Genomic DNA, 22,742 nt, shown 5'->3' with positions numbered 1-22,742 from the left:
GTACACTCTGTCCTCTTCTCTGGGCCTCAGTTTCCTTGATATGAAAACTCCTGGTGGTGAGGGTGGTGCCCTTGAGCCGGTTCAGGGGCTCTTAGCCTGGGATCTGTGCACAGGTTTTGGAGACCCAGGGACCTCCCCAGATTGTAAGCAACCTTGTGTTTTTCCTAGGGGAGAAAGTCCACAGCTTTCATTGGATTCCCAAGGGTTCTTCTCTAGCAGGGGCTCAGAGCCCTCATGTTTACCAGCACCCAGGACCCCAGGCGCCTTCACAGGCATCTATTCAATGCCTTGGTTTTATAGATGGCCAGTGACGCTTAGAGAGGGGATTGGCAGGGAAGCTGGGGACAGTTCTGACGGGGACCATTCGAAACTGATCTCTGTGAGGATCCAAGTGGAAGGAGCTGGGAAGTACCAGCTAGGCCCTACTGGACTCTCCTAGAGCCTGACCTTCCCGAGGGGCACTGGGGATCCCAGTGGCGAGGAGAGATGTGAGGATAAGTGAGGTGGGAACCACATACAAACCAAAGCCCTGGGCCAAAGTAACCAGAATTGTGTGGAAGTGGTTAGTGACCATTGTCTGATGTGTGTTTCTACCTTCATGTCTGCCTCCCAGCTACAAGATGCGGGCTCTGGTCCACCAGGGGGCTCGAGCACAGCTGAGGACTCAGGCTGCTCCTGGACCACCCTCCCTCTGGCCGTAGGCTGTATTCTTCACAGTTTCTGTTGCAATGGGCGTCTCCTCATCTCTTCAACAGCTGTGACTCTCTTCAGTGTCCCGGGCCTCATGGCCACGTGAGTAAGCGAGCTTCCTTGAGCTGATGGAGGAGAAGCCACCCTCTCTTCCCCTCCCAGGTGGCATCGTCTGGTCTTCCTGCAGCTTCCTCCTGAATTTGCCCCCTGCTCTGTTTCACTGGGCTCTGGCTGGAGGCAGACTCCTGTGGGTCGTGTTCTCTGTCGTCCTGTGGCTTCTCTTGGTGTAAAACAGCTGAGCCCCCAGCCCTTTGCCTGGGCTCCTCCACAGTGGAATATGTAAGTGGCCCCATGGGAGTCTGTGCAGCCACAGGTCAAGTTTGGTCCCAACCAGGAAACCCTGCATCTCCCACCAGTAGTTCAACATCCCTGCTCACCTAGAAAACGTTTATCTGCAGGCTTTCCAACCAGAAAGATCTTCCTGAGGCATCTCTGATTAGTGTTTATCCCCAATACTTGAGCGAAATCAACGCTTTCCCTCTCCCGTCATGAAAGGACCATTCATATAGAATTTTTTTAAAAAAAATTTAGTTAAAAGATATAGTTCTATGGTCTTTTAAAAGGCAAAGGTGAGCCGGCTCTGTCGTTACGGAAGTGTCATTCTGTACAACTGAGAAAGAAGTTCTGTGTGCTCACCATTAAATAAAATTTTATAATGAAAATTTTGTCTTATGAAGGTGAAACTTTGAGAACATATTAGAATTCTCATTTTTCTATGCATAGCAATCAAATGACCTCCCCATACTGCCACATAAAGTATAGATTTAAAGTTAAATGATCCAGTCAGTCATTTACCATTTTCTTAAAGAGTAATTTCTTCTGTAACTATGGATGTTTACATATGGTTTTCTTTTTGGTATTTACCTTTTAAGAATTGAAGAAAAACTGACATTCTTTTTTGGAACTGGTTTTTAATAGCCTTTGTTTATTTTTAATATGTGGCGTTCCAGGCCCTTGCTCTAATGATTTTTTTCACACTGCATTGATAATTAAATTCATTCATTTTCCCAGCTGCACAATTCCTTTAAATAAAAAGTTATGGGTAATAACACCTCTTCCGCTCAAAGTACAGAGGAGAAAAGGGCATCCCCCGGCTGTCTGTCGGGGGAGCACGCAGATCGCGCAGGTCACGGGGTACGGCGAAAATGTGTGCACAAATCCTCAGGATGTCAGATCTTCTTGATTTGGAGATTCTGACCTGTGGGTTTTGATTTTCTGATACTGGAAAACATGCATTTTTTAATATTCATAAAGACATAATTTATCTCCATCTATCCTGTTCAGACTTTTAGTTCATAATTTGTAGTAATCATGTCATCAAAAGCGCTAACGGTGCTGGTTTCTCTGAAATGATCGGAGACGGTTTGCATGCTGTTTCCAACCAGCATCTCCATAAGGAGGGCAGTAAAAGTGAGCTGAGATATTTAGTGACATAAAAAGAACCGTGTAGATTTGTGAAAATGTAAAACTGTGATCATGCAAGAGGTTCTTGAAGTAATGAGAGAAACGCTTCGTCCCTGGGCGAGGGATTCACTTGTAGCTTCTGTAATTTCATGGATGCTATAAGGATTTGGTTTTTACACATTTTAATTTAGTCCAGAGATGTTCCTATTTTAATTATCCATACACAAGGCCACGGCATCTTTCTATGGTTATTGCTATATGTTACATTTATATATCGCAATAGCAACTTGAAAAAACCCCAACAAAATGCTTTCACCTAGATGACCAAAGGGTTATACTCATTTGTTTTAATGACGCTGTATGGACCTCTGCATTCTTAAATAGGATTTTTAAATACACGAGTGCAGACACTCATGGATGTGCACACAGACACACATGAGAGAAGAACTGGTTTCATGTCCCCCTTTTGTGAAGAACTGGGACATGCTTTGGGGGAGGCCCCTAAACGGGGATGCCTCGAGCCCCTTGCTTTCCTTGGTAACATCAGAGGCACAGAATCGGGGAACTTGAGAGCAAAACTGGTTCCCGTGAGCCTCAGCTATCACATTTCAATATAGAAAAACCCATTTGGAGCAATGTGATATTTTAACTATTGCATTGGGCTCAATCTGTAGAAGTTGGCAAGGAAAGAGAAGAGACAAAAAGACATATATATAATCTATAAAGTAAACATATAGATAAACCTAAACATTTATAAATATACGTAAATAAATAATATATAAAAAGGCCAATCTGGTGGGAGCACATGTTTGAATCACCAGCTGACCCGCTCTCATGCTGCTGTGAAAAAGTGGCCAGGGGCTGATTCTGGTTCTTTCCACAGAGAAACAGGAAGCAGAAGTTGGTTGCGTTTAAGCGAATGCCCCACAACCCTTCTCCCCTGAGAGGCTGTGGGATGTCAGGGAAGGGCGTCATGACCTTCGCTGGCAACTCTGCAGGAATGCCTGGGGGTCTTCCAGAAGCAGGACCCCCCACGTCACAGGCTCAGAGGAAAGCCTTGAACCCTGGCCAAATGTCCTGGTCCCACAGAGGAGTCCCTGGCCTCATGGGCAAGCACGGTCAGAGTGTCACCCCCTCTCACCCTGCTGACCTGCCTCAGACCACACTGACCTTTACCTCAGCTTGCTGCTCCCCACTGTTTAATGGGGGGACACCTGGCTCCGGGGAAGGAGAGGAATTAAGTTAATTAAGCTTTCAGGATCCTTGGAGGAAGGGCTTATCCCAGAGTCACAAAATGGATGTCTGAGGGGCCCAATCTACCCACAAATGTGTTCTGCTCAGTTCTCAGATTATTTAAAAGAAATATGAATTTGTTGCTAACATTTACTAATTGGAGGTTTCACATAGCTATCTGGATTTCTGGCTTCATTCCAATATTTGGATGTGCTGGGAACATGGGGTCCCGTGTCCATACAGAACAATCTCTCGGAGCTGACCGTCTGCCCCTGTAGATGCCGCCGCCCCCTCCCAGGCCTCTGCGGACCCACTCCCTGGGCCTCACACTGGCGGGCTTCCCCACCCGGGTTGTCTGTCGGGCCCTCCCGCCGCTGCAGGTGTCTATATAATAGTAGTGTCTGTTTGGGGACGGTCTGGCCACCGGCTTGAACCACCCTGCCTCCCCTCCCTGTGCGGCCAGCTGGGGTTTGTTTCAAGTGACAACTGGGCTGAGGAGCGCCAGCCACGTTGCTCAGACGTGGGATCTTTCATCTCGTCCACTGGGACCATGCTCTTTCAGCTCAGACACAGCCGCGCTTCTGAGAACACGATCCTCCCAGCCTTCTGGAAGGGCCACGGAAGCTGACGTGAAGGGGTTTAGTGCACGCTCCCTCGCAGTCTTCCGCAGCTGGGGTGGAAGGCTGGATCCGCGCCCCCGCCTCAGGTAGGCGTGCCTTCCTTCGGCATTTAAAGATGCTGCTGCCTCTGACATTGGCACTCGCTGAGGTCTGGGGTCTCACAACACTGTTGTTTCCAGTGATTTATTTTTTTCTTTCCCTCGCAGCACTAGTAAGATGTGTGTATCGATTCTCGTGTGTGTGTGTGTGTGTGTGCGCGCCCACTGCATGCCCAGGTGGGGTCTCCGTTAACTCTCTTCTTGTCTAGCACAGGGCATGAGCTGCAGGTGTGGCTGGCTCTGGGCAAGGCTGTCCCCACTGCTGGGCTACAGCTCAAAGGCCCTGTTTACTGTCACTCTCCCCCGCTGGACCCAGAGTTCCTGGAGCAGAGGGCCTGTGTTTTCATCTTTGCGTCTCCAGCACAGGCTCAGTAACCGAAGGTGACTAAATGCCTGGATGGATAGATTAATGGTGAATCGGTTCTGTCTCCTCCGCGTTGAATGGGAAGTTGCTACATTAGCATAACTCTTGTGAAACAGCAGCCTGGTGGGGCGGTTGGAGAAGCGGCCTGGGCTGGAGGTGTGTCAAGAGGGCCTGGGGCTCTGCCGTCTCAGCCATTGCCTTTCCTAAGAGAGGGAGGGCCTGGCCGGAATTTCAGGGCTACTCTGCTTGTTGAAACTCCTCATTCTCCTCTCTCCTCCCTATTCCTGGTGCTGTCTGTTCAACTCAAGCTGGCCCTGGCCCTGGAACACGGTTTTCTTAAGGGCCTCCAAGACCTCATGCTGGCCTGAGCTGGAGACCCCAGCACATCCTTGTCAGGGAGAGGGGTGCTACAAAGCCTTCGCTATCAAGGAGAACTTGCTATCCTGAAATCACTGGACATGTGTTCTTCTTTTCCAGCATTCTCCATGAAGCGCCCACACCTGAATCCCGTTGTGGTCATTGTTGGTGCTAGGACCTGGCTCGTGGGCGGAGAGCACCGTTATGCAAGTCCATGGCTTGCATAGAACCTGTGTGCTGAGATGGCAGTCACCTGAGGGCAGCAGCCGGCCCAGCGGGATTTGGTTTTACTGGGAATCCATATTCAAAAGCTTTGGCTTTTGTGCATTGTGTCTAAGGGAAACGAAGCTAGTTCAGCATTCGAGGCCCCAGGAAGGATGTGGGTGAGGAACGCGGGCTGGACTGGCAGCTCTCGGGACCACTGTCCTGTCTTTGCCTGTCTGAACCTACTAGAGAGGTCGCAGGGGTAGGAACCTAGGGAAGAAGCTCAGGCACAGCTCAGTCCTCACGCGCCTGTGGAGGCTCACGTGTCCATGTCTCTGCCATACCCGCCCCCTGCCTCCGCTCCCCAGAAGCTTCTGCTGCTTAGCGGTGCTCACATGCGCCTAGCCCCCAAGAGCTGCTGGTTCACCTGGAGTCGCTGTCTCTCTGGGCATCCAGCTTTTCTTGCCTCGTGCTGTCAGGAATGTATGCCTATTTTACTCCCCCGCCCCCCGACCAGACTGTGACATCTTCCAGGGCGAGGCTGAGATCACTGTCCCCCGCAGTGCGCAGGCCTGGACATAGCGCAGGTGCCTGCGTCTTTCCTTGCCGGGGACTGGTGAATGCATATTTGACCTCGACGTTCTGCAGGCCTGGGAGTCTCGTTGTGAAGGCCATCCAAGACAAACTCGGCATTTGTTTAAACATACTGCCCTGAATTTGAAGCGAACCCTGGGTCCGAATAGGCTGGGGGGTTGGAGCTTCGGGCTTCCCAAATCCGGCTGTAGAGTTGTAGGATTTACTGAAACACAGGAATGCTCTGCTGTTCCTGCTCAGAGCTCCCCATGCCCGGTTATTTGTGTTACACATTTTCCCCATTAGAAATTGAAGCACGGCAATTAGAACACAACCCGGATTGTTCCACAGTTCGGGGTTTCACATGTCTACTTGGTAATTTCGTATCTGTAGCAGCTTTGGCGTAGCATCCTTAAAGAGCCTTCCTTGTTTGGATTTTTCTGGATAATGTTTTCCAGTTCAGGGCGACTGCTTAGAGGAGTACGAAAATGCTGGGCAAACTCAGATCTATTAGCCTCGCCATTCACACCTGCAGTTTCTCTCCATCCAGGTGTGGGGTTAACATAAGCCCCTCAGGTATTTGCAGAGATTCATTAGGAAAAAAGAGAGAGAGAAAAAAAAACCCAAATGCCTAATCAGAAATTACCTTCCTGGTAGTAAAACCTAAATTCATGAGAATTTATAAAAATAGATTTCTTTTAAATGCCAGGGAAGAGATTTGGAGGGATCTTGGCAGATTGGGATGCATGGAACCAACCTGCGCCAGGTCCTTCTTACGTTAATAAATATTCATTTTGTTTTTTTGGGGGGGATTCCAAGTACCAGGCAGAGGGTCCTTGTTGTAGAAGTCAGAGCTATTTCTACAGCAGGCGGTTTCGGATTCGTATCAGGTATCTTTTTCTAAAAATGTAACTCTTTCCTAGCAACTCAGCCCTCCAGCGGGATACCTGCTCCAGGAGATGGATTCAGACACGGCCCATTCTTCCTGCGTGCGGCTAAGCAAGCCAGGTATGAAAATGGTCCTCTTTCCCCCTCAGAGCCACCTCTTTTTTTTTTTTGTGGACACTCAGAGAAAGCTTCATTCAATATTGATAGCGTTTCGATACATTAAAATCAACAGCAAGTCGGGAATTTTATATAAAATGTGTATAGATGGCATTTTTTCCCGGTTTCACCTTTTTTTGACCCAAAGAGTCCATATTTTAGGGAAATTTCATCTCCTTTCAAAGCCTGCAGTCGGTCTGGTTCTCACAGAATGCATGTCCAGTTGGTACCGAAATGGTTCCTCCCGAGATGTCTGTGAAAATGACAGTATTAGTATTATTTTAAAAATCTGTTTTCCACTTGTGTTCGATTTAGCAAATTTGGGGCTTGAAAATCCTTAAAATAATTTTCCTTCAGCTGGCAGAGAGTAACAGTGTTCGTAATAGGTAAAAATAAATGCTTTGTCATTCTAACAAATATTTTAAACCAAACCAGCAGATATCTTCCAAATATATTTCATTTAAATTTATATGAAAGACAAAGAGAAAGAGAGCACCAGCGAGCGAGCCTTAGTTGCAGCTGTTTCCAGAGTTTGGGCACAAATATTCTTTCATTCCTTTGCATGATTTCGATAAAATTAGGTCAAAGAAATGTTCATTTGGAAACAGTGCTTTGTCATATTATCTACAACACATGTCTAGCAAATTTATGAATCCAGCATTCATCGCGTGAAGTTCCAAATCCTAATGAATGGTTTAGACAGCATTGTCATCAATTTTCCGCAGGTGCAGCGGAGGCAATCAGTCACTTCAATCAAAAGCCTCAGTCAACTCGCGTGGCGCTGTCATTTTTTACACGCGGATTGCTGAAATTAACAAAAACGATCCCTTCCCGGGTGCCTTTACACCCTCCCGCCTTTGGGTGGCGCTTTTGAGCAGCGCTTTGCTGCAAGCGGAGCTGGCGATTTTGCAGCGTTCTTTTTTCTTTCTTTCTTTCTCCTTTTTTTTTACTTTATACTAACATAATATTTCTTTTGTGATATTACGGAGATAAAATTGCACTGTGTGTTTTAACACACATTACAACAACCTCTTAAGGCAAAAAAGTAAATTCATGCAAATGAGTTATAGAAAGTGAAGAGATCCGTCGTGGGGCGCGGCGCGGTGGGGCCCGCGCTGGGAAGGCTCCGGGTGCCGCCGCGGTTGTCGGGTTCTGAACTCCCTCGCCCTTTCCCCTCTCCGGCCACGCGTCACCCTGCAGTTTGGGCTCTCAACTTTGCAGCTGTTGCTTTAAGAGTTAAGATTGAAGAACCGGGCCAGCTGGTTCCTTTCACCTGCGTCTCCTCTGAGCTCACCTTCCAACAGTCTCTGGAAGTCTTCTCCAGGGCAGGCTTTACTGGTATGGGGAGAGGCACGTTTCCTTGCGATATGGGTGATGAGAATTATGTCCTTGCCTTTGCAAATACTGAGCTCTTCTCCTGCAAGGGTTAACAGCACTTTCAAACCCTCTCCTTTGCCTTAGAAGACTCATGAAAGGTCCGAAGAAGGAAAAGCTTTGGCTTTTTATATCAGTGAAAAATAACCTTGTTTCCAAAACCCTAATAGTCCAAAAAGGATTTCAATAGTACCAGCAATATAAAGAGAAAACTGCAAGAGATGCTTTGCATGTGCCAAGATGAACACTCCCGTCTTTATCCCGAGAACACCACCAGGTGCCTTCTAAATCTTTGAAATATATGGACAGACAGAAAGCACTTAGCATCCGTTCCTCGGTGATGAATAGAGTTAACCTTTGTAGTTTGCCAAAAGTCAGTAAGTTTTTCTTTCCCATTTGTTTCAGCGGAATCAGGACTAGAAATGGAGGTAGGACCACATGAACTTGCATGTCCTGGCCTTTTCTGCTGGACGACAGTAGTCAGACTGCTCCCAGCAGCCAGAAGAGAGATGTGCTAATATTAACTCATTTAAATTATCAGGTTACTTTTATTGGCCGAAGCACTCAAATTTATTAAACTGGCTTGAAAAATATTTAGGTGTCTTTCCTTTGCAGACGTCATTAATGACCAAATTACCCCAACATTTCTGTGGCCACATTAAAAAATACACGTGTTTTCTGAAGAATGCAAATTCTAAGGAATAGCATAAAAATGTACTTTCTAATAACTAGTCGTGTCACTTTGCAAATAGCTTTGATGAAAGATTCCTGCCCGCATAAAGTTGAAGCTACATCTGTGTCATCCATACTGCGTCTGTGATACCTTCCCTGAGAGAGCAATTAGGGGCTTGTGGAAGCTGGAGCTCTAGCTAATATTTGAAAGTACATGTGTGTCTGCAGCTAAGGGGAAAAAGGGCTGTGATCGGCTGTGAATGGAGAACAGACTTCTCACAACTCCCACCTTTCAGCCACTTGATAAAAAATGCTTTTGGGGGGTGCCTGGAAAGTCTCGAGGGGGTGGCTTTTCCGCTGAGAGATGAAGACTGCCACACAGGAGCCGGCTGGGCTTGCTGGAGGAAGTCTGCGTTTTGGCCCTCTTCAGTGGAGTTTGAAGTTAAATGGTCTTGTCTGCTTCTTCTCTTGTTTGTGTCACTTGTTAAAGATCCCTTGAAATGCACCATTACAGTTTGCGTGTAGCTTACTGCAACAGAACTAGTCAGTGTGCATTTCAGCTACCCTAATTTCCTATAAGGGCCTATGGAATAGATGTTTTCTTTTTTTTTTTTATTACCAAAATATAAAAACATTTGACTTGCTATCAATCTTCAGGTAACTGTAGATCTTGTACTAAAAGGTGAAGTGAAATCGAGTGTCCATAAATCAAGCAAATGGATGCACGGGAAAGAATCAACAACACATATAGTCAAAAATATATGTAGTCTTAAAGGAGCTGCTCTGTACTCTGTGTGCATCTTAATATTATGCTTTCCATGAGGCTGTTCTCTGTTTTACAGAGAAGGCAAATATTTCCATATTTGATTTCTTCTTTATCTTCCAATCCAAAAGAGAATTTCTTTGTTGTTGTTGTTATTTTCTTTCTAAAAGGAAAGAAATTAACATTGTTTTTTCACCCATGGATATATGTAGTGGAAAGATTGCCGCGTGTTTTGACTAAGCATGCAAAATGTTTTATTAATCAGAGCACCAGAGTAGAAATGAAAGCACTAGGTCTTTAAAAGTGCCGGGGCGTCCAGGTACATGGGGAGCTCCGTAAAACCGTTGACCAAGCACAATGTGCGCAGACAAATGTCTTCTCATTGTGTGATGCGTGAAGGCCATGATAGATGGCTCCTAACAACAAAGCGTGGCCACTGAGACAAAATTAGTGTTGTTTTAATTACCAGTGTCTGTAATGCTATCTATCCGTAACCGCCTGGAAGAGACCGTCGCGGAGGGTCAGAAGGCCACCGGAGCTTGTACCTCCACGCACGGCTCTTATCGGCTCCCCAGTCACAGCTGCGTGCTGAAAAAAAGTTTAATGCTTCACTCAAAACATTTACTTATATCAAAAAAATTGTTTCTTGTTTAAGAGAAGTGCCTTTATCTTTTTCTTTCAAAGGGAAGAAACAAGCAGATCTTATTAAATGCTATTTGGAGGTCAGGGTAATGGGCAGAAGATGGAACTGGCCTTGACATTCTTCAAGGAAAGTTTACACTCCTGGAGTGGTGTTTTTTGTCAGTCACAAATAGCATGATGACACTAATAGGAAGGAAGATTCTTTATTTTTGAAACCTCCTTGAGCTGAGATGGGCCGCTCTTCAGACATTAGTAAGTGTGTATATTGTGAAGATGAAGTATATCCCTTACTTTCTGAGCTTGCGGGAGATGAAAGATAGGCCAGCTTTTGAAAATGGCCTGCGTGGCACATGCTATAAATGAGCAGGGAAAGCAATCGAGCTAATAGATTACAGTAATTATCCAATCTTTGGCTAGTTTGTATTGGCAAACTATAAATACAGTACACATTAGAACAAGGTGCTTACAGAATGTACATGAAAGGTCATTGTAATTTGCAAGTCGCTAGTCATTAGAATATGCTAAAAACCATTGCTTCGGGGCTCAGATTTTAATGATGAATACATTGATTATTAAGTAGCAGAGGAAAAATGTACAAGAGCTGCTGTGGTGTAATGATAGGTCGCTTTATTTTGGGAAGGAAATCAACTCAGCTTCAGAATGCATGCATTGAGGAGCATAATTGCAGTGAGGAAATTCCTCAGAGGAGCTTGGCACATATTAAAAGCAAAAACTTGAGACATGTTTGTGATAAGATTACTAATAAATCTCTGGTAAGTCTTAGACTCCTGACAATAATACAGCAACAGAGTACTTCATCTTCTGCAAGCTTTAGAATTTAAGATCAGTCACAAACAATCTAAATTACGACTGATGCTCGGCAGATGCAGTACTGGACGATGTTGCTCGTCATAAATCTCTCGTTCCTTATATGCAAATTAAACTCCATTTTAAAAGATAATTTTTCACATGGTGATCGCCTTTATTTGCGAAATGCTGGTGATTTTTAATGGGGAGAGAACAAGCCAGGCTCCAGATCCGGGAATGATTTCGTTCCAGAGGGGCTGCAGGAGCGCGTACTGTGCCACCGACTTGGGAGAGAACTTAGAGACCAAGTTGGGCTTCAACACGGCCTCGCTGTGCCCAGCAGCTGCCTTGGCGTCCGGCTCTAGGGGTTCCCTGGGTTCCATCTCCACTGCAAGGCTCTCTGACTTTTTTATTGCAGGGTGGGATGCCAATTCCTGCCTGTTCTGGGATGGAAGCTTTTTCTCTAACAGCCCACTGCCCCCGCAATGCAAACTCTGCCCGCCAAGCGCCTGTGTCCCGTGCCTCGGTTCTCCCAGTTGGCACATGATCCCTCACTGGACTCTCCTGAGTCTCGTTTTCCAAAAGGGACGTCCACGTGGAAATGGGCCTGTAGTCCTGAGCGCCGTGCCAATCGTCATTTCTTTGTTTGTTTGTTTGTTTGCATTTTGGAGGTAAAGCAGCTTACGTCTGTGTCCTGATAGATAGAGTGGGAATGGCTCGTTTCTCTTCATCACAGCCTGTACTCTTGAAATGTTTGTCTCTCAAGCACTGAATTTTTATTGCAGAGCTGTTGGTTGGAAACTTGGAAAGAATAAAAAGAGTTTTAAAAGCCTTTTCTGAGGTCCATCATTCCGCTGCGTCACCCACCGATGCCTGAGGTTTACGGGAAAGGCTCGCCTCTTGGGTGGAGCCAGGGGTGGTGAGACCGCGGGGTGCTGAGGCCTCTTCAGGGCCCCAGGGACAGTGATGCTGGCTGTCATCGATCTGGCAAAAGAGCAAAGCAAGGGGGTTTTCACACCCTCCTGGGCTCACCAGGGCAGCTTGGCAGTGGGTTGCTTGGGCAGTTTCACTCTCTGTGTGCCTCCAAAGAAATGTCAGAACTGAGTGGCAGGGTGGCCAGTGTGTTCCCTTCTTGGCAGCGGCACCAGACTGGAAATCTGGGTCCAATCAGGGGCTGAGTCAATGCCTGTTTCCCCCTGGTTCTAGGGAGAAGAGACTCCCACTTATTTTTCCGTTGTTTTCTTGGATAGATGGTGGCAGGTCCCAAGGAAGGGTTATGAAGTCTGTATTTGTGCTTCTCTTTGTTTATCTGTCATTCTGCCCCCACCTACCCTGCATACACAGACACACACACGCACACATATTCTTCAAGTCAGTGGACTTCAACCAGAAACCAAGTGCTTGTTGATGAGTGCTGATGAAACCTCTTCCAGGAGGAAGGGACCGATGGCTCCTCGGGGGTGGATGCCGTGAGAACCAGGTGGTGCAGCACATCCCTCTGGGTCCTGTGCAGCCAGTGATTTCATCAGCCTGTGCATTAAGCGGCAACACCGCACGAGGGTAAGAATATAAATATGCTTTACAATTCTCAGCTTCCTATCATAAGAATACTTCCTGAGTGGATGTAAATTTACAACAGGTGCTTATCAAATGTGAAAATGCTTGCAAATCAGAAACAAACTTTAGGGCTGTGAACATATTTCAGTGATGGCTTTTGCAAGGGCTGTGCTCAATGCCGAGCAGCAATGTTGTTCCTCTTTAGTTTCGACATGAGGTGTCTTTCCATGGTTTGCCACAGGGAAAATTATGATGGCTGAGCCTCAGATTCTGGTGTTAAGATGCAGATTTGTTTAATAAAATCTATATTTACCATTGGGGCACAAATATTGCCAATATGCCCTGAATTCACAGGAGAGATCTTTACCATCAGAAGAACTAATATTTTCATTAATTGTGTGTTTCTACCAGAAGGCAGGCATCTTTGAACCATCTTTGCAGAGTCCATGATAGAAACATTTTTTACCTGTCCCGTTCTTGAGGACTGAAATGTGTTGAATCCATAAAATAAGAAGATGGCTTCTTTTCCTGGTTTGCCTGCCCTGAACAGTGAATGCCTCAGTATAATTGGGCTTTGTATGTTTTTTTCTGAATTGCACTTTTTTTTTGCAGCTTTAAAATAGTCCCCACCCCTTTGCCCCCCAAATCTTTCAGGTCTCCTTGCAAGATGTACTTGTTGTGCATGGAGTAATTAGCCTGTTACAGAGATATTAATTAACACGTTGGAAATGTTTCCTTTATTAATGAGAAATTCACACATTCTATTTAAATTAATTTGTATAGTTTAAAATTAATTTATCGTGGCCTTTGATGACCTCAAATCCACTAAGACAAAACTGGAGTATTGTACTAACTGTTAAACCATTCATTAAACATTTTATGCAAATAGTGTTTGTTTATAAACAAATTAACTGCAAGGATTTTCAAAACAGGTGCTGTGTTGTGAATGCGTACTAAATGATGTGGTACTGAAAGAATTAATTAGACCTTCAGATGTAATTAGTTGCAATAATTTGCGTGATTAGCGGCTTGGTTAAGAAGTAAGACACACACATTGTAATGCATGGGAGAGTCGCTGCAGTGGTTTTGTCTTTCATATGGTGAGGATGAGTCTTTTCCATGTTTAGGAAATTTTTCAAAAAATTGCTGACATAGCTGGAGTTAATTGCCAAGTGTCCTGTGGGGGCAAACGGTGGTGGTGTTTTTTTCTCCCTTATCTTCTTCCAACGTGTAGCCACTGGATGTTCTGCTGTTCGCTCGCACCTTTATGAATTTTTAAAAGAGAAAGTTGTTAACCCCAGATCTTTTCATCCCCAGAGGAAATGACGACACTTAACACTTCGAGGGTTAAAAGACAGAACACAATTATTATAAGCTGAATGAAACATGGCCTGCATTTTAAGATCGGCTGTTATCGCTCAGGGAATAGCCGCAGTCATTGTTTTGATGTCGCAGTGGAAGTGTCTTGCCTGTTCTTTCAGAAGATGGGCTGCCACTGTGAACAATTTAGTCCGATGGCCAAGGAGACTGGCGATCGTCCCTGCTGATGGCTCGTTTGCAGGATGCTGGTGTTCTAGAGGCCAGGCCACTGAGAGGCCTGGACCACAGCATTCAACTGGGTTTATTCTCTAGGGCCATGATGCTGTGACATGGTTCTCCAAGTCTCGGGGACCTTCTGACGCCTGCCCTCTGTGCCCCAGGGCTTCACACAGCGAGATCTTGCTTCGGAGAATGCTGGTGATGGACAGACTAGAATTTTTCATTCATTCATTCATTCATTCTTTCAAAAATCTTCTTTGTGTGCTCTGGGGATGTAGTAGTGATTGATACAGATGAGGTTCTTTTCTGATGGAGCTTCGTGTGGGGCAGAGACAAATAGATGATATGTTTCAGCTCATTTCAGCTCTGAAGAAAATAAAACATAGTAATCTGGTGGAGAGTCACTGAGAGGGATGGAGAGAAACTGAGTGTCTGCAGTCGTTCAGGGACCTTGAGGGGGTCCTCCTTGCTTGCAAGGTTTGCTCCATTCTATTTTAATGTGAAAGCTCTATAACTGTGATATATATTAATTTTTTGTGTGTAGGTGTATTCAATGACACAGTAGACACATAAATACTCAGCAAGGGGCCTCCTGGCAAAGTAGGCTCTCAATAAATGACTGCTGGATATGAATGGGAATCTTGCTTGACCAGACCCATGTGCACATTGTTGTGATTTTGACAAGTTCTAGAGAAGAACTTGGATGACTGCTTCTCATTCAAGCATGTACTTCCTTTTGCAGCTGCAATGAGCAGCTGTCACTCTTGTGCCCTTCCCTAGGCAATCCTATGCAGAAGGAGAGAGGGTAGGGGTAGTGGGTGACTGGGGCAGACCTGGGGTCTAAAATAAGTTGGTTAAATGTGTGTGTGTGTGTGTGTGTGTGTGTGATTGTGCCCGACTCTTCCTGAAACCTGTTAAATGATAGAAGGTCTTGAAATGAGTGAGTTTCACATTTTATGAAAGGATCGTTTGCCAAAGATTGGCTAGTCCCCCCACTACCAGGCAGAATGACCTTGGGTAGCGCCAGGATGATGTCTGAGTTCCCTTCTGGCTCTGGAAATCAATGATTCTACTCTGGGCCTTGGAGACATTGAGGATCAGCGATGAAAACTTGTGAACTTCTGTAAGACCAAAGCCTTCCCTCCTCTGAATTTCTTGGCCGTGTTTGATTCAGTCCACCCTCATTTTAAGCTGCTGTTTGCAAAGCAGTCTTTAAAATAGGCCCTTTTTCGATGATGTTTGAACTTGCACAAAATTAACATTTGCGTGTCATCAGGAGCCGCAGTGCATCATTCTGGGCAGTGAAGGATGAAAAGTCAAAGAATGTGGGCTGCTTGATTAAAACGAACAATCAAGGAAAGTTCTGAAAGATGGATACATAGAGCTGGCCCGTTAATTTATGTGGACTCCATTCCAATTGCAAAGGGACATTTTTTTTCCCTCTGAAACTTTTAAGAAATTAGGTTTTAAAGCTGAACTGGTGCACCAGTCAACTTAAAATAGAAGAGAATTTGATTTGATGCTGTGCCTTTCCCATTCTGGCACTCTGTAATATTGCACGTCAGGCGCTCCTGGCTGCCGGGCTGTGGGGAGGCAGGGCCGATCTGAATGGTTCCTGAGAAGGTGATGAACGACCAGCCCCTTTACTCAACACTTGGAGAAGCACTTCCTGTGGGGTTTTAAAGCCTCTCTCCTCTGGGCCTTTGCACATCCGACCCCTCCTTGGACTGTGATCATTGACAAATATGTATTGAGGTCTTAGGAGCCCTGCCCACGAATGCCATCCCGTCCTTCAAGATTCAACCTGAATGTTGTCTTCTACTCCCCCAGGTATCGTTAGTAGTTTCTCCTGCTAAAAATAACCTGCATGGTAGCATTTATATATTATTATGCTCTGTTCGTGGGTGTCCTTGGGAAAGCACCTGGCCTTTACAGGACGGCACCTGTACTGTATCTGTGCAATGGAGCCGCCCAGAGAACTGCCTGAAGGCAGAGCAGGGGAGCACAAACCAGGTGGCGGGCATGCAGGCTCTTGACAAAAGTCAGCATGCCTCCTGCTCCTTCAGCCTCTGCTTGGGGAGGTGAGCCGATTGGCGGCCAAATAAGATCCACTTTCTTCCCATGGGCTTGCCTTAAAGTCTTTCTCTCCCAGCCTAGAGGAGGGATTAATGACTCATCATGGATGGTCCTGTATGTCAGATATTCTTGAAATTGCACCTGACTGCAATAGTTATTGCCTTTTGAGAGCATACTCAGTGTTCACATGCTACCCAGCAAGACCCAGATAATAACGCAAGCTATTCTCCATACTGGGGCATTACTTCTCTGTTCTGAGCCTCAGTTTCCCCCGTTGTAGAATGAGCAGTTCTGGTGCATTGGAGTTCCTTCCCACTCCGATACTTAGGAGCCTATATTTGGTCTTGAAACACTGATAGAACCAGGGGATAAATTAGCCCAAAGTATTTCCTTTGCCCTCCTTATGTCCTCTTTAATTTTTGGTTACACACGTATTTTGGGTCATTCTCTCTCTCTCTCTTTTCACTGTGATGTATGAAAAAACAATATTTAAAATAGACCTTGTAGAATAATGTTTGGATTTGAACAGAATTCTATCAAATATGTACTTAAACACGTTTGGGGTGAAAATGATTTGAAAGGGGGATATTCCTTTAGACTGAGGTAGCTGCAGCTGGAGAGAAGTTGCAAGGAAGAAGGAAGTCTCTGAAGAAATCCAGCGCATCGTTTATGATCTGGCTGCCTAGGACACAGGAATGGTGACTCTTTGGTGGGAGGGTTTGGGCGATGCTGAAAACGAGGAAATAATCTGAACAACCACAATGATTAATACTAACACTCGTCTTCAAAGAGCCATGAGATCTTTAGTATCTACAAAATATATGAGGCTTCAGTTGAAGTTTTTATCAGAGAGAGGCATCTGGGGCTCTATTTCATCTTCACTCAGCTGAAGGCAACCTTGAGAGCTGGATGGAAGGGGGTTGAGGTGGGCGGAGAGAGGTCCAAGGATGGAGAAGCAATATTCTTGCAGAGGTGCCTTAGGAAACTTGGTGTCCTGTGTTGGCTTGTAGAAAAATATGTTAGGTGAGGCCACTGATTTGAATGGCATCACTCCTGGGTGTTGGTTTCACCTGTATCCTTTTCTTAACTGGGCAACCTTTCTAGGACTTGATTTGTATACTGATAACATAGGAATGGCGAGCTCTGCCTTGCAGGGTTGTTGTGAGGGATAGATAGATTACATGGAGCAGGCACGCAACAAGTGCATTGTTGTCAATCAGATTGATGTCATCCCCTCTGGTTTTCAAATGCCCATTCCAGTTGGGGTCTGTCTTTTCTCTGCCTCCTCACGTTCTTTTGAAGAGCTAGTTGCTTTTCAAAGGAGCTAGCGATGGACTGTGTCTCAGTTATATTGTGGGTTCTAGCCTGAACATCTCCAAATGAATATTTTGGAAATACAAAGAGACAGAGTTAGAGGTATGAGAAGACTAGCATTGAGAGAAAGCTCGGAGAGAAGCCATGTCATCTGATCAATGTAGGAATTCACTGCTCTTGGCTTGAAGATGGGGTTATGAGCTATGTTCCTTGATTCAGTCAAAGTCCCCGGTGGGTGGGTAAGGGGTGAACCTGTCCAGAGAAGTGTGTCCTCACCAAGCAACCGCTTGGTGTTTCTCCTTGGAAAATCCTTTCCACATCCGAGGTGCCAAGGATGACTCACCTGACCCTCGCCTTTCATCTAATTTCTTTTGGGGTCGCTCGATGTGGAGCCTATGCTTGATATTTTCTCCCATTGGCAAGATGGAGGGGATACTGGAGGAAGAGTTTCTCTGATTCCTAAGCATCAGCAAATTCGAGGACATGTCCGGAGGTAATTGTATTAGGCAACATGCTAGTCCTTCTCTAATGGTCTTTATGAGCCCCAATGATAAAATGTGTATGTTCCAATGATTATAGGAATTTTATTTTCATCTGGTTTTATATTGCTATAAATATTTTGCATTTACCAAATAAAGTGGTTGCTATGTAGAGATCATAACTTCTGGGACCTAAATTTGCTTCAGATGATAGGCAAATTATAGACTACAATATGTGATCAAACAGCAGTATGGGGAACTTAAATAGAGTGAGCCCTGAGGACTGAGGCTGCTTAAAACTATGGGGGATGGAATAAATGGGAGTTTTAGCAAAGCTATCGCCGATTCCAGCAGATAAATTATGCTCTGCCTTTTTGTATCTCTTTGGGACTGTACTACATAAATTATGACCAAATATAATTTAGGCTATCAGCCTATATTTCTGAACATCCATCTTGTACATTTTAAGTACAAAATTACCATTTTGCAGAAGTATAAAATTGAGACAAATTTTTTTCCATCTGTGCATTTAACTTCTGCATACTTTATAGCAGCTAAAGGGTTCGAGAGGACCTCATTACCATCCGGAGGGGACGTTAGCCCCACGACTATATAACTGTATTAAGATCTACATAAACGAGAATAAAGTTCGAGGGACAGTAGAATGTGGAATTATATATTCTTTCTTAAATGGAGATGTAACTTTTATATAAAACTGCTCATCTCTGCTTTCCTGAATAAGAGTAACTGTTTATAAATTCAAACTTGCTGATGAAGGAGTCTGCGTTTATGAAAAGCCCTTTCAAAACATGAAGAAAAGAGCGGCCTCTCATTGGTAAAGGGGGTCTGTGTGAGCACTTTCCCTCCAGAGACCTCTAGGCTCTTGGTCTGGACTTGAAGGCTGGTGTGGTCCACACACATGACCCTTGGAGCCCCATGTTACTGTCACCCAAGCACCGACTACCTCAGATTTCTGAGTGACGTCAAGTGGGGACCTTGGATAGCTCTTGCGCCCGCCCATCTGGGATAAGGCATGGGCTCCTTGCTATGACTTCAGGTCACTGGCTTCTCAAGAGACCAGGGTGGGGCTGGGGGGCCACACTTGGCTAAGAAGCAGTGAGGACAGGAAGAGGGGAGCACGGTAGTTTCTTTCCATCCGCCTGGCAAATGGAAGCCTTCAAGGTGCTTGGTAAATCTCGGACCAGGGACCAGAGCAGCCTACAGGCTGGGTTTCCTCGAGACTCTGTGTGACACTGCTCTGATGACCATCGTGGCATCTGAGGATGGCTTTTCTAGCGTTGGCCTGCTGGTTATCTGAGCTGCAATGGAGCGTCTGTGGCCCACACTGTGGAGCGATGGCAGAGGGCTCGACGTGAGACTCACAACCCCTTCAGGCCGAGTGGCCAGCGCCGTTTCACCTTCAGCTCACAGCCCCTCACTCCCTCGCATACCACAAAGTGGTTTTTGAAGGATCTCAGTGAATTTTCTCCCTCAATCTTTCTTTGCTTCTGTATATGACTTCTTTCCCCATCCTCCTCTCAAACTACTTTTTCATTTATTTTCCCCATGTCTTTTCTTTCTTCCTAGATGTGTGTCTTTTCTGTTCTGCTTTGTTTGTCTCTTTCTCGGCCCCCCGTCTTCCCCACCTTCCCCCAGATGACCAAACTGCAAAATGAATGCATATTTCAGCCAACAAGGTGGCTCACTGGTCTGGTCAGCTCTTGTTCGGAGCAAGTTCTTTCCCGAAGGAGGTTCCCCCAACTTAAGCCTTCAGGCGCTGCAGTGCAGGTGGAGAGAAAAGATGACCAGGTGCACAGGTCAAGGGCTCCTGGCCAGCTGGAATTTTGGATGTAACTCCTGGGGGATGTTCAGACCTGGGAGCGATGACCCTGGATACTAGTAGGATTTTGCATGTGCCACATTATGTGTTAGACTCCTGTTTCCTCATGAGTGTGGGGACAATCAAATGAGATCTGAGGGAAGAAGAGCTTTGAGAAGGGTTGGGCGCCTGGCCTTGCTCTGTGGGGTTGGCTTCGGGAGGACGAACATCCTAGGTCTGTTTGCCGTGACCACACTGCTCCAAGAAGCCATGGGAAGAAACTTCTTTTATGGGTGAGGTGTTCATGTCTAACATGGTGGATTTTTCCTTTTCTGTAGGGACGGAAGCCCTCAGGGCTCCTGGGGACCTGTACCCAGGATGGGCTCTTCAGAAGGAGTTCAGGGCCACTGTAGGACCCAGCACTGTCTTGGGCTCCCTGGTTCCAAGTGGAAATGGTCCAGGAGAGGAGCCTCAGCTTTTCCATCATTGACAGAGGGGTTGGAGGAGAAGGTGACAAGAAGAAGAACGCACTGGAAGCTGAGAATCAGGCTCTTGAAAGCCCCAAGGCCACCCCAGCCTCAGGCGGGTGATGTCAACTGGATCATTCCTTCATTCACTATTCAATGAATGTTTATTGAGGACCTACTATGAGCCAAGCATGTTCTACTTCTAGGTCTGAGATAGACCTCAAACTTTCAGACCACCAGATAATACATAAGTAGGAAATGTAATAAATAAATTAAAAAATTCCAGTTTGTGATAGCTGCCATTCATATTTTCTTGAGAAATCAAACAGAGCAACCATTTAGAAAGTGACTGGAGCGGGCAGCTTCCCTAGAGCGGGTGGTGGAAAGTCCCCTCTGAGAGGTGACAGATGAGCCTGAAAGTTGAGAAGGAGACAGCTATGCAGAGGGGACCAGCGGAGGGAGCCACATGAGGAGGGCCCAGCTGAGGACTGTGAAGACACCATCCTTGCTGGCTGTGCCCTCTGTCCCTGGCTTCCTCGTCATAGCTCTGATGGGAACCGCCTTAGAGCCTTGAATCAACGCCACTCTCCCAAAGTCACATAGCTGGTAAGTCACAGAGGGGACGTCTGAAGGCAGGTTTCCTGGTTCAGACTTCCCCCCACTGGCCCCTCTGAGTTTCCAGGCCCAGATGAAGCTTTCAAGAGGTGTGACAGAGGGAGGCAAGGGCTGTGCATCATCTCCGTGGTCAGGATGCTGCAAACCAGAGGCAGTGAATTTGAGAGCTGGTTCACATCAAACCTGTTTAAGGAGCATGCTCCTTCCGATGGCTGCCTCCTAGCACTCTCCCAGGGCCTTGACATTGCACAGCTACAGGGGTTGCCCCATTCCGAGTGGCGTGTATGAGAATGGAGCCTGCCCTCTCAACCAGGAGTGGAGCCGCCTCATGGCTCACGTGTGCCCTGGAAACACTGAGTTCAGAGGAACTGGAGGCCTGCTCTGCCCCTTCATCAACAGTCAGTCCTCTCTAAATCAAGGGCTCAGATTCAGAATGGGCACAAGTGGAGGTCAGCTTAGAGCAAGGACTGATGGACATGGCCACGCAGTATCATGGGAGAGGGGGGTGGCTGACTCTGATCCTCTCTCAAGAGCCCGAGGTGTCACCCTTGGTGGAGGCTGGGTTACCAGAACTGAGATCAACTCTCACCACTTGCAGGTGCAGGGGGAACTAACCATTAATTGGACGTGAGAAATATAGTGACCTTGACCTGGAAATGCACCCATTGGTGTTATCAGCATACTTTATCCCCATGGTCAATCACCCCAGGAAGCCAGACTGTAATCTGAAACCACCTTATCAAATCACCATGAAAAAAATCATAGACACTGGGCCCTTATCATGAGCACATTCTTCTGCTGAAGGCAACTGGAGATGTCCAGCCAGTTTGGACCTAAGCCTGAAGTCTGTGGGAAGAGTTTGGGCTGGCGCCTGGGGTGGCAGCTAAAGCTGTGAGGGGGGAGTGTGCGGAAGAAGGCAGGGTGGCTTGTCAGCGGAAGCCTGGGGAACAGCAACATCAAGGGGAGGTTGAGAACACGGGAGCCATGGATGGAACCGTGCCCGAGGGCAGGGGGTAGGATGGCAGGAGTGGTCACCAGTGGTAAGTGCAGCAGAGATGTCCAGGAGTATAAGGACTGAGATGTGTCCCTTAGGTCTGCCTACAGCAAGGTCATGGCTGACCTGAGCAAGCGAGGGGAACAAGGCGTCAAGGACCGTTTGTTATTTGTTTAGGGTGGGACAGCCTTGAGCCAGTGATGATGGAGAGAGTGGAGCAGAGGAGGGGGAGGACCATGGGAGGCAGGAAGAACAGGACAGGCAGCTTTGTCTTCAACAGAAGAACGGTTTGCTGAAACTGGCGGGAAGGCGCAATAGCCATAAATGCTTCTAAATCTGTAGGTGGAAGAATGGGTGAGGGTCACAAGAGCCATTGCGAGGAATGAACCAGGGAGCGAAAACAGTGGCGGGAAGCCCTGATGGGGGACGAAGGGTTAAGCTGAGGTGGGGGCCTCACACTGCACGGTGGCATGATTTTTACCAGTAGCGCTCAGCCACGTGGATTTAGGGTAGGAGAAGGACGACGGAGCAGGGTTCGAACGTTGATGGTTAAGGATAGGTGAAAGACGGAGGAGATGAGGGAACTGAGTGAGGAGACGAGGGAAGTGAGTGTGCAGCTGCGAGGGGCGAGTTCGGACAAACCAGTGTGGATTCTGGGCTGGGTGGGAAAGAGAGCAGCCAGGAGGGGCCAGTTGGAACCAAGTTCCCAGAGCTCTCCAGGAAGCTGAAACCAGCATGTCTGGAGAGTTGGGGGTGAGGCAGCTGTGGTCAGGGAAGGAGCCTTGGGGGTGTGAGAGCTCTGAGGCCAGCCTGCCCTGTGGTGACGACTGGCCAGAGTGGCTGAAGCAGAATCCGGCTCTCTTGTGAGCTCTCTGGGTCTCCCTTGCACGTGAGAGGAATGGGGCGGCTGCTGTCATGATGCCACAAAGCAGAAGCACTCGGGGGGTTGGATGATCATCCACACGACGGCCTTAGGC

The 22,742-nt window shown here is 46.7% G+C and overlaps 1 long non-coding RNA gene across 3 annotated transcripts in view; it reads left to right on the top strand.

Moving 5' to 3' along the window:
- Positions 1-20,438, top strand: part of LOC123281246 (uncharacterized) — a 46,643-nt gene extending 26,205 nt beyond the window's left edge. The window contains exons 3-8 of one of the 3 annotated variants that reach the window (XR_011498530.1): positions 614-1,029; positions 3,950-4,093; positions 4,320-4,486; positions 4,947-5,209; positions 6,527-6,611; positions 20,028-20,438. This is a non-coding gene — a long non-coding RNA (uncharacterized lncRNA). Of the gene's footprint in view, positions 1-613; positions 1,030-3,949; positions 4,094-4,314; positions 4,487-4,946; positions 5,210-6,526; positions 6,612-7,372; positions 7,705-20,027 lie in introns of those variants that run through there. The other 2 variants (XR_011498528.1, XR_011498529.1) reach the window with 2 other exon arrangements.
- The last annotated feature ends 2,304 nt before the right edge of the window (positions 20,439-22,742 follow it).

Source organism: Equus asinus, chromosome 26 (assembly GCF_041296235.1).
Source record: "Equus asinus isolate D_3611 breed Donkey chromosome 26, EquAss-T2T_v2, whole genome shotgun sequence".
In the NCBI taxonomy this organism is placed as follows: Eukaryota; Metazoa; Chordata; class Mammalia; order Perissodactyla; family Equidae; genus Equus; species Equus asinus.
This window is presented reverse-complemented; position numbering and strand designations above follow the sequence as displayed.